Raw genomic sequence first — 12,505 nt, 5'->3', positions numbered from 1 at the left:
CTGTGCCAAACTCAGTTGTGCTTAGGTCTGAACCCATTGTCACAGCCACTGTGTTAATCCATCTTTGAGGTTCTTCCTGTTTCTGCAGGACATGGTGTCTCTCAACTCTATTGACCAAGATAACCGAACATACTTTTCAGATGAGAAAACTGATGTCCAGTTCACAATATGTGGGTGCCTGGATGGGGAAGAAAGAATGAATAATAATAGCTTCGACATCATCATACTGGTGTGAAAATGAAATGTAAAAATGCACGTGAGCCGCTTATTAGTGCCATGCTTGAAACTAAGAAGTGTTAACTAAATATTAGTTATTATTACTTTATGGGTGATACAATTAAGTGCTTGACTGTGAAACGCACAGTTGGCAGCTCGAATCCATCCAGAGGGACCTCAGAATAAGAGGATGGTGACTTACATCCCCAAGGTCTCGCCATTGAAAACACTATGGACAGTTCTACTCCAAATCACCTGGATGCTATGATTCAGATTTGACAGGGATGCCAGTGGTTTGGCTTTGATTATAACTGTCATTATTAAGCTAGAAGTGCAATAGATTTTCAAATAGGTGAACATGTCCCTATAATACAAATATATGAAAGGTACAAAAAAGCCAAACATTGTTCTTTGCTCAGTCTTCTAGAGTAGCTACATATCAAGTCTATTAATACAGGAGTCCTCTTCGCATGTCCATCACCAATTATTTTCTGTCTTCATCGAGTTGATAGATAGATAAGTGACTGATAGGTAGGTAGATTGATGGACAGATAGATAAAAAGAGTTAGGAGCTGTGGAGTTGGTTCCAAATCATAGCCACCCTATGGACAACAGAACAAAACACTGCCATGTGCCAACTCATAGTTGTTCTTATGTTTGAGCCCGTTGTTGCCACCGCTGGGTCAATCTGTCTGTCCAAGGCCTTTCTCTCTTTTGCCGCCCCTCTAATTTACCACGCATAAAGACCTTCTCTAGGGACTGGTCTCTTCTGAGGACATGTTGAAAGTACATGAGATGAATCTCACCTTCTTTGCCTCTAAGGAGCATTCCATCTGTACTTCTTCCAAGACAGATCTGTTTGTTCTTTTGACAGTTCATAGTACTTCCAATAGTCTTCACCTGCACCATCATTCAAAGGCATTGATTCTTCTTCGGTCTTCCTTATTCATGTTAAACTCACATGCGTATGAGGTAACTGAAAATTCCATGGCTTGGATTGGGCGCACCTTAGTCCTCAAAATTATCTCCTGGCTTTGCAACACTTTAAAGAGGTCTGTGCAGCAGATGTACCTAATGCAACTTGTCTTGTGATCCCTTGACTGCTCCTCCATGAGTATCGATTGTGGATCCATCTAAGACACAATCCTTGACAACATCAACCTTTTCTCCATTTATCATGATAGTATCTACTGGTTCCATTGTGAGGATCTTTGTTTTCTTTACATTGAGGGCTAGCCCATACTTAAGGCTGAAATCCTTGATCTTCATCAGTAAGTGCTTCAAGTCCTCCACACTTTTACCAAGCAAGGTTGTATCATCTACATTATCGTAGGAATATGAATTCCTCCATTCCTAATGTCACATTTTTCCTCGTGTAATCCAATTTCTCTGGTGGTTTCCTCAGCATATCAATTGAATAAATATGGGGAAATAATATAACCCTGAGGATACTTTCCTAATTTTAAGCCATGTGTTCCCTTGTTCTGTTCACACAATGGCCTCTTTGTCCGTGCACAAGTTCCACATAATCGCAATGAAGTGCTCTGGAATTTCCATTCTATTCCTTAGTTTCTTATGATGCACAAAGTCAAATGTCTGTATATAATCAATAAAACACAAGCAAGCATCTTTCTGGCATTGTTGCTTTCATACAAGAGGCATCTGATATTAGTAATGATATCCTTTGTTCCACATCCTCTTTTAAATATGGATTCGATCTCTGGAAGCTCCCTATCAATGTACTGCTGAAAGCATTGTTGGATGATCTTCAGCAAAATTTTACTTGCATGTGATATTAATGATATTGTTCTATAATTTGAGCATTCTGCTGGATCATCTTTCTTTGGAATGGGGACAAATATGGATTAGGTCCAGTCACTTGGCCAAGTGACTGTCTATCAATTTTCCTGACATAGACAAGTGGGTTATTCTATTGTTTCACTAGATTGTTGAACCACTTCAACTGATATGCATTAATTTCTAGAGCCTTGGTTTTTTCTAATGCTTCCAGTGCAGTTTGAACTTCTTCCTTCAGCACCATTGGTTCTTGCTCACATGCTACTTCTTGAAATGATGGAATGTTGACTGGCTCATTTTGGTACAGTGATTCTGTGTCTTCATTTTATTTTGATGCTTCCTGCATCATTCAATAATCTACCCAGAGACTCTTTAAATACTGCAACTCAAGGCTTGATTTTTTTTTCTTGAGTTCTTTCAGTTTAAGGTGTGCTGAATATGTTCCTCTTTGGTTTTCTATCTCTAGGTCTTCGCACATTTCATGATAATATTTGACTTTTTTTTTCAAGCTTCCCTTTGATAGTTTCTGTTCAGCTCTTTTATTTTATCATTTCTTCCACTTGTCTTAGTTACCCCATGATTAAGAGCAAGTTTCAGAGTCTCTTCTAAGATCCAAGCTAATCTTTTCTTTCCTGTCTTTTTAATTCCCTATTGTTTTCTTCATGATCTTTCTAGATCTCTTCAGGTCTTCTGTCATTACTGGTTAATGTGTCCAATCTGTTCTTGAGATGGTCTCAAAATTCAGATGGGATATACAAATGGTCATATTTTGGCTCTAGTGGACTAGATCTTCCATACGAGCAATTGATGGTCTGGTTCCACAGTCAAACACTATGCTGGTCTGGTTTTAGCTGCAGACATTGAGCTTCTCAATTATCTCTTTCCACAGATGTAATTAATGTGGTTTCTGTATTGCCACATATTAGTAGATTTATAATTGGTAAAAAGGAGTCTTCACCCATTGAGAAGAAAATCATCCCCCATTCCACTCCCCAACCCCACTTTTATTAAGTTTCCAGATCCCTTTGTCTAGTAAAATAATAGTTTAACCTTTATGATACCTTCATATTACTCAGTCATTAATTTTTACTTTCTTCATGGTGTTCCTCAGTTTAAGAACTTGCAGGGTCTCTGTAAAAGTTAGATTCCCTGGGAGGCACAGTTAAGGATTTAATGACTAGGTTATGATTCAGAACTACCCAGAGGTGAGGTAAGAAAGGCCTGTTAATCTGCTTCAGAAAGGTCACAACCTTGAAATCTATGGGGAGCGTGTGTTCCCCACGCGTTGGAATTGGCTCAACAGCAATTGACAACCACAACCATAACAGTAGATCATGAATGGTGGTCCATTCTAGCCTCCAGGTATCCAGGCAGGAAGGAGTATCTTAGAGATGAGTGGCACAATCTACCCTACTCATCTCTAGACATGTTGGCATACGGCTATCCCTCCCCACAAATACACACATAGCCATTTCTCCCAGATGAATAGTCAATCCTCACTACCCCTTAAATTACTCTTAGAATTGGACTCAATAGACATTTTTTACATTTTCAGGGCTAAGTGTTTCCACCATTATCTGCAGCAGAGAAAATAAGGGACTCCTGATAAAGGAAGTGGATTCTGAAAGCTATACGTGAGGGTAGGAAAGAGAATATGAGCACTACCAAAAAAAAGGTGAATTTTTTTCCAAAGCTATATATTTAAACTTTTTACAAAACAATCTTATAACTTTCAAGGTACTCTCAATTACAATTAATATATTTGTCAAATCTGTGGTTCCATTTTGGAAACATTTTTCAAACACATCCATTTAGATGCCTGATAGCACCTCCTCTGTCTATTTCTTCACCTCTTCCATGTTGTCAAATCACTGTCATTTTATGTCCCTCAATTTCCAGAAATAAAAAAGTCATACGGTGTGTGGTCAGGTGAGTGAGGTGTGTAGGGAAAAAGAGGCATGCTGCTTTTTGCCCAAAACTGGTGCACTGAGATGTCTGCATGAGCAGGTGCACTGTCATGATAGAAAAACCAGTCCCCCTTCTGCCAAAAATCAGGCCTTTTTTGTTGCACACTGTTACACAATCATTTTAGAACTGCTAAATAGAAAGCTTGATTAACAGTCTGACCTGCTCAGCTACCAAAAGATATAACACCTGAAGTCACTGAAGACAATGGGTGCACAAGCAAATGTGGTGAAGAAAGCTGATAGTGCCAAGCTACCAAAAGATACAGCACTTGAAGTCTTAAAGACCTGAAGATAAACAAGCAGCCATCTAGCTGAGAGACAACAAAACCCACATGGAAGAAGCACACCGGCCTATCCCGACTTGATCTCTGAGAACAAAGTGGGTGCATAAGCAAAAGTTGCGAACAAAGCTGATGGTGTCCGGCTATCAAATGATATCGCATCAGGGATCTTAAAGGCTTGAAGACAATCAGGTGGTCATCTAGCTAAAAAACAACAAAGCCCACAAAGAAGAAGCACACCAGCCTACCCCAACATGAACACTGAAGACAAAGCGGGTGCATAGGCAAATGCAGTGAAGAAAGCTGATGGTGCCCAGATGTCAAAATAAATATTATCTGGGATCCCATAGGCTGGAAGATAAACAAGGGGCTATCTAACTGAAAAACAACAAAGCCCACATGGAAAATGCACGCCAGCCAGTGAGATGACAAGGCATCGAAGGGATCAGGTATCAGGCATCAAAGACAAAAAAAATCATAGCATTGTGAATGAGGGGGAGTACAGAGTGGGGACCCAGGGCCCATCTGGGGGAATTTGGACATCCCCTTGCAGAAGGGTTGTGGGGAGGTTATGAACCAGTCAGAGTGCAGTGTAGCAACTATGAAACATACAATTCTCCTCTAGTTCATGAATGCCCCCCCATTATCATGATCCCAATTCTACCTTACATAACCAGCTGTACCAGAAGATGTACACTGGCATGGATAGGAACTGGAAATACGGGGAATCCAGGACAAATGAGCCTTGGGAATAGTGGTGAGAGTGGCGATATTAGGAAGGTGGAGGGAGGGTGAGGGAGAGGGGAAACAGATGACAAGGTCCACATGTAACCTCTTTCCTGGAGGATGGACAGTGGAGAACTGGGTGAGGGAGACATCAGATGGTGCAATATATGATAAAATAATAATTATTTATAAATGATCAAGGGTTCAGGGGCAGGGGAAGCAGGGAAGGAGAGGAAAAATGAGGAGCTGATACCAAGGGCTCAAATAAAAAGCAGGTGTTTCGAGAATGATGATGGCAGCATATATATGAATGTGCTGGAGACAAATGATGTATGTATGGATTGTAAAAAAGAGTTGTATGAACCCCTAATAAAATAATTTTTTAAAAAAATAATAAAAATTTTATTTAAAAAGTCTGACCTGATGGAACAACTCCAAATGCGCTATGAGTCGATATTTTCATCTGTTCGGGAAGTTGACAGATGTCCAGAATGATTTTTGTCATCAATTGACATTTCACCTTTTTTGAAATAAGTAAAACATTTGTACACTTGAGTTTTTCCCATAGTGCTTCCCTTGTAACCTGTGTTCAACATCACAACAATTTCTGCGACATTTTTCCTGAGCAGGAAATAAAATTTCACAACCACACACTGTTCTCATAAATCAGCCATCACAAAAAACTGAGGTTTGAATGGAACTGCTTTTACGAAAAAATTCATTGTAACCAGAGAGAATCTTCCCAGGTGACACCGCTGGATGCACTGACTCAACGTGAATTGCTGGATGTTCACATAGCAGGAAAAATACGCACTATGAAAGCTATGCCCAGTGGAGCTTTTTCTAGTTTGTGGGGGGGGGGGCACCCTCTCATATAAACCACTGAGTAACTAGCCACTGACCTAACAAAGGCTACAGAGATGGAGTTACCTAATCCCTGAAGCCTGAATTTCTAACTCTGTAACAGGGTGATAAACCAACCAATGTCTAAAGTTGATATAAGGATTCAAACAAGAATGTGTCAGGTCCTCTCATAGTACCAAGCACAGAGTACAGGATCCATAAAGTAAGTTATTATTTACATTTGTCATATCATTCGAATGCCATAATCCTTGAATAAAGTAGCCAGTCTTGCCTTCCATTTTGTAAATGGGAAAACGGAGGTTCAAAGTATGTAACTACTTCATTCAGGTACTACCTTGCCGATTAACGGTGGAAAGGGAATGTTCAATAAGTTATCTCAGAACACATTAATATTATATCTTAAAGTAAAGTGTCCTTAGTATAATTTACCCCCCTTCCTAGTTCCTTCTAAAGAGAATAATTGCCTTTCGCTTTGTCCACTGTAGCCGTCCATGTATTTGTAAAGTTATTTCTCCCCTAAGTCCTCTTGATACAAGGCTGAGCGTGTTCAGTTCTCTACCTCTTTCTCATGGGTCTCATTTTAAAAACATTTCATCATTTTTGTTGCTCTCCACTGTGCTTCCCTAGGTATCCCACAATGAGGCAATTTGTTTCAAATTGCATCACTCAAAGAAGAGGAGTCCAGGAAAAAAAAATTTTAAAACAGGCCAAGCCAATAATGAATGCTCACTTGGCACTTCACATCTTCCAAGGGTTGGTTTTCATTAAAGACCACTGGGAGACTCACTTAGAATTTTGTCCCCAAGGATCAAGAAATAAAATTCAATAAGCAATGGAACATCATGAGAGACAATCACTGCTTATGTGTGCATTGGCTAGATATTTAATAGTCAAATGTCAAATGAAGGAAAATTTCAGGACAATATAGGGTGATCTCATTGTATTTTTCTAATCTCATTTGCACTAGGAAAGACTGACTCACAAGTGTAATTCAAAAGTAAAAATGCTAAACCACTTGTTCAAAACATCAGTATCAAATAGGCACCACAATTAAGTTCATGAAAATATCTTGAGATTTAGTGTCAAAAGATACCCGTGCTGCATTTATCCTAAGTCGGCTTCGTATTAGCTGGGTTGTGTGGGGAAAATGAGTTAATCTCTCTGAATGTCAATCACTTGTAAAATAAAAGGCCATGGCTGTTAGTGCTGGTAGTTCTGACTCATGTCTAGTTTGTGTACATCAGAGCAAAACCTTGCCTCTTTGTGGGCCATCCTCATGATGGGTGATCTGTTGGAGTCCGTTGTTGCAGTCACTGTGTCAATCTGTCTCAATGAGAGTGTCCCTCTTTGCTGCAGGCCCCATGTATTAACAAACGTGAGGTTCTGTTTGCCCTTTCTTGCTCACGTGTCTAAACTAAGCAAGTTGAAGTCTAACCATTCTCACTTCTCAGGAAACTTCTGGCTGCATTTCTCCTAAATGATATGCTAGGTCTTTGTGCGTCCATAGTATAGTCAATATTCTCCACCAATACCACAATTTGAACATATCAATTCTTCTTCTGTCTTTTTTTCCATAATCCAAATGCTTCATGCATATGAGGGAATTGGAAAATCACGGATTAAGTCAGATCAAACGGAAAATAGGACCTGAGCCTTGCAAAGTTGTTTTTGTGACTGAGGGACACAATGCACATAATACACTGCCTGGTGCATAGTAGATGCTGCATAAATGGCTATTGCTATCATTGCTGCAATTACTTTCTCACTTATGAGTACAGAGTATGAGACAGAATTGAATCTTTCAGAAGCTCTAAACATGAATTTTTCATCCTTAGCCTTCAAGTCCAGCATTAAACTGCTTCGCTTACAGGTGAAAACTTCAATGAGCACTGAAGCAATAAACAAGAGATCTGAGAGGTAGCAATAACGATACTCCCTTTATTCGATGTGTTTAGAACCATGTACGTTTTCAGATTACCCAGTATTCAAGGTAAGCACGGTCTTGCTTGTACTTACTTACTAATCTGTAGCCAGCAATTTCACATGGAGTTCACTACAGAAATTGTTGACTCGAATGTGAGTAAGCACAACTAAATCATTGCTTGCTTTGCTTGCTGGATATTCCAGCCATGGCATTTACTAAGCTCTCCTGGGCACTCATTTCATCACCCTAAAGTTCAATGACTAGATGTATTCAGAAATTGAGGCACATCTTTTTCTTCAAATTGAACTCAATTTGAGATGGACCTTTATTGAGCTTTGCTCAAGGTGAAATTCCTAAAGGTTCTTCTTTATTATAAGATGACTTCATCTTTAGCTTGTTTCCACAGACAACTCTTACAATGCCTTTTTCTGAGACACCAGAGTATAATCTATGCATATTCTGCTTGCTAGAACGCCCGAGTTTGGAATAGGTACATTATGGCTTGACTCCATGTTGAGAATCTGCCTTTCCAGTCCAGAGGTACTGACTCAGGATCTATGGTTTAGTAAGATCCCAAGGCAATTCTTAAAAGAATCACTTAATGATCTGTAAGAATAATTTGGGGCTTTATATGAATCACCTGTGGATTTTCTTAAAATATAGATTATGATTCAGTATCTCTTGGGTGGAAATGCCAATTCTGAGCAAGGGGTCGAACAGAAATGAACCAGACCACAGTCCTGCAGGAAACACAACCCATTCCCGACTAACTAAGCTGGTTATTCTACTAAGCCAGACGACAACTTATTTTTTTTCTTAGCATCAACTCACTGCTCATGTATCTCACAAAGTATTGAAAAAGTCATTAGGCATTTATAGGGAAAAGCACACTCCCATTTTCTGTCCCATGTTCTAAACACTTGCTGGCAAGGTAGAAGAGAAAATAAAGAGAAAATGTAAAACTTAGAAAGAAGTCTTTTCAAAGAACTAGATCATTAGGACACTCTGTTGAAAACAGAGTTTTATATTTAAACTCAGAGTTTTATAAGTATGTTTATAATTAAAACTAAACTTGTTATTATTTCTTACATTATAATAATATTTTTCATGGTAGAAAAATACAGATCAACAAGAGAAGAAAAACTCTCATAATCTTACCACATTTACATTACTCTAATTCTATAGTGATTCATTACAGCTGGGATTGCTGTGTCGCTCAAGAGGAAAGGGGGTGGGTGTCAGAGGGTCTCACACTATTAAAAATGACTGATGATTTCAGGGGCAAGAAGGGGGTGGGCAGGGAGAGTTACTGTTGAAGGAGCATTGTGTTTCTGTTTCTTGTGATGGAAAATATGGCAACAGATATGAATGCTGCTTGAATAAAATGTTTAATGTAATCATTGTCACCAAATTGCACACATGGAGAATGTTCCGTTGGCAAATGTATTACATATAGTTTCGCAACAATAAAACATTTTTTAATATAAAAATTTTCCAAGTGATGATTTTCACATTGGGGACAGAGAGCAGGAAGAGGGATGGAAAATAGGGGCCTTCCTTTGGGCAATAGAAACTGGCTCCCAGACGTTGTGTGTGGTCATGTACCTTTCCTGTAGGTGCTGGCCTCTCCATTGTTCACCTTTCTGGCACACAACCACCTCACAGGCAGTGGTACTTTATAGAGAGAAAGTGACTTTTGAAAGGACAGCAGTATTGGGCTCACCCCTTCTCCAAGCAGACACGCTGGCCGGGACAGCACCATAGCAAGCAAAGGTGTTGGTCACAAAGCTCCAGAAAGAGAGCAGGAGACGTTCTGCAGACACTCATGGCGGATCAAGAAACAGCCATGGGAGGCGAGAAAAGAGTCAAGTTGCTGGCATCAGAAGAGCTGATGAAGGAGAATATATGAGAACATCTCTATTTTCAGGAAAAGTAACACTGACAGGAAGTCACCTTTTGAAGTCAGAGTATAGGGAAGGGCTAAACCTTTCTGTTACCTAGTCGGCCACTACAGAAGAGCTAACTATTTATGATATGTCATTTGAATTCAAATCTCACTGTATGATTAAGATGTCATCAATTAAAATAAAAGTGAAAATTCTATAGTACACCAGGATACAGTGGTAGATTATCTCGGAGGAGGAGGTGGGGGGGACACTGTTTTGTCTTTCCATTCCTCTGCACACAGACTGCCCCAACCATCAGAAGGTGTCCCTGAATCCAGGCTGGCCTGTAATTGGAAATGGAGCTCAGTAACATTTTCCCACGTGTGAGTATTGATGCCCTCTAGACAAAGGCCAGCAGGAGCACACCTGTTATTGTCAAAGGCGATTAAGTCAGTGTCCAAACATAGAGATGCTTTGCAAAATAGAACAAACTACTGTCCAGTCCTCATCTGGCAATCCATACTAAAGTTACTAAGGTCCATTGTCTGATTGCTCTCTTTCTTGTTTTTCTTTTGTCTTTTTATTAATGATTTTGAGTTTTGTTACACCTTTTTGTCCCCCTCGATTCAAACCTTCTCACATGATCCCTTTCAGAACAGTTGGTCAGAATACCCAGACACCATCTTGTTCTTCTAGTCCAGTGGTTCTCAACCTTCCTACTGCCACAGCCCTTTAATACAGTTCCTCATGTTATGGTGACCCCGATATAAAATTATTTTCATTCTTACTTCATAACTGCAATTTTGCTACTGTTATGAATCGGGCAACCCCTGTGAAAGGGTCATTCGAAACCCCCAAGGGGTCGCGACCCACAGGTTGAAAACTGCTGTTCTAGTCTCTGGTTTGTAGAGATTGATGTTCTCATGATTCATTAGAAAGAGCTTAGAATCAGGAGTCAAGCAGACCTTGATTCACCACTGAACTTGGACAAAGACCTCTTCAACTTTTTGAGCAGCAAAGTCACGAAAGTTTACATGGACTTTGGTCCATTCGCTTTGAACCTATTTTCAAGGAAGACCAATGCTAGGGAAAAGGCATCATATTTGATCATATAAAGGGCTGGTAAAAATGATGGAATTGCTCAGTGAAATGAGCTGACACAATAGCCGCAAGAAGGAACTCTAGCATAGCGCCTATTATGAAGATCGCATCAAACTAAGGACATCTCATTGTTTTACACTTAAAGCCAAAACAAGCAAACTCACTGCCATCACGTCAGTTCTGATTCACAGCAACCCTAGAGGACGTGATAGAACTGCCGATTTTAGATTTCTGAGATTGTAACTATTATTATTATTATTAAATCTTTTTACTGGGGGCTCTTACATCTCTTAACACAATCCATACATTCATCCATTGTGTCAAGCACACTTGTACATATGTTGCCATCATCATTTTCTAAACATTTTCTTCCTACTTGAGCCCTTAATATCATCTCCTCATTTTCCCCTCCCTCCCCCACCCACTCTCCTTCATGAACCCTTGATAAGTTATAGATTATTATTTTCTTATCTTACATTATCCTCTCTCGCCCTTCACCCACTTTTCCATTGTTCTTTCTCCTGGGAGGGGGTTATATATTGATGTTTGTGATCAATTCCCCTTCCCACCCCCCCACATTCCCCTAATCCTCCTGGTATCTCTATTCTCATTGTTGGCCCTGAGCGTTTTATCTATCCTGGATTCCCTGTGTTGCAGGCTCTTATCAGTACCACTGTGAATGTTCTGGTCTAATCCGATTTGTAAGGTAGAATTGAGGTCATGATAGCGTGGGTGAGGAGCATTAAAAAACTAGAGGAGAGTTGTATGTTTCAGCAGTGCTATACTGTACCCTGATTGGCCGATCTCTTTTTTGTGACCCTTCTGTGAGGGGATGTCCAATTGTCTACAGATGGGCTTTGGCTCTCCACTCCACACCACCGCCTCCGCTTCACATTGGGTATGATTTTGTTCTCGGTCCTAGATGACTGATACCTGATCCCATTGATGCCTCATGATCACACAGACTAGTGTGTTTCTTGTATGTGAGATTTGTTTCTTCTCAGGTAGATGGCTGCTTGTTTATCTTCAAGCCTTTAAGACCCCAGATGTTATATCTTTTGATAGCCAGGCACCATCAGCTTTCTTCACCACATTTGCTTATGCACCCATTTTGGCTCCATCAATCGTGTCAGAAAAGTGTCATAGAATGCTGGGTGATTAAAACAAAGTGTTCTTGTGTTGATGGAGTAATTGACTCAAGGCCCAATATCCATCTGCAACCTTAATTCTTAACATATAGATATAAGTACATAGATATATTCCCCTCCCATTATATATAAATATATTTACATATGTGCATGCCTGTATTTAGACCTCTATAAATGTCATATGCCTTCTGGTTCTTTCCTCTTTTTCCTTTTACTTTCTTCTTGTCCCACCATCATGTTCGGCCTTCATTCGGCAGCGATGAATGCATGTACTACATTGCTGCATGGGAAAAACTGGAGGAAATCATGCTAAACAAAGTAAGCTAAACACAAAAGGACAAGAACAACATAAGTCTACTGAGGTAAGCTTTTAAAAAATGGGGCATATGGGTAAAGCTACTATATACATACATTCCTGGGGTGAGGTCCAGGTACTATGGCAGGGGCCAAACCCAATCCTGTGATTCACGTCATTGCATGTGTTTCATGCGTCTGAAAAGGAATTTCTAGATTGTTGTCAGGCATATCAGACTGATCGCCTTGGACTGGACTGGGTTCAGATATTCTCTCAATGTTTGAATCCTCTTGTATATAA

Source organism: Tenrec ecaudatus, chromosome 14, assembly GCF_050624435.1.
Source record: "Tenrec ecaudatus isolate mTenEca1 chromosome 14, mTenEca1.hap1, whole genome shotgun sequence".
Taxonomy (NCBI): domain Eukaryota; kingdom Metazoa; phylum Chordata; class Mammalia; order Afrosoricida; family Tenrecidae; genus Tenrec; species Tenrec ecaudatus.
Note: the sequence above shows the minus strand (reverse complement) of the source record.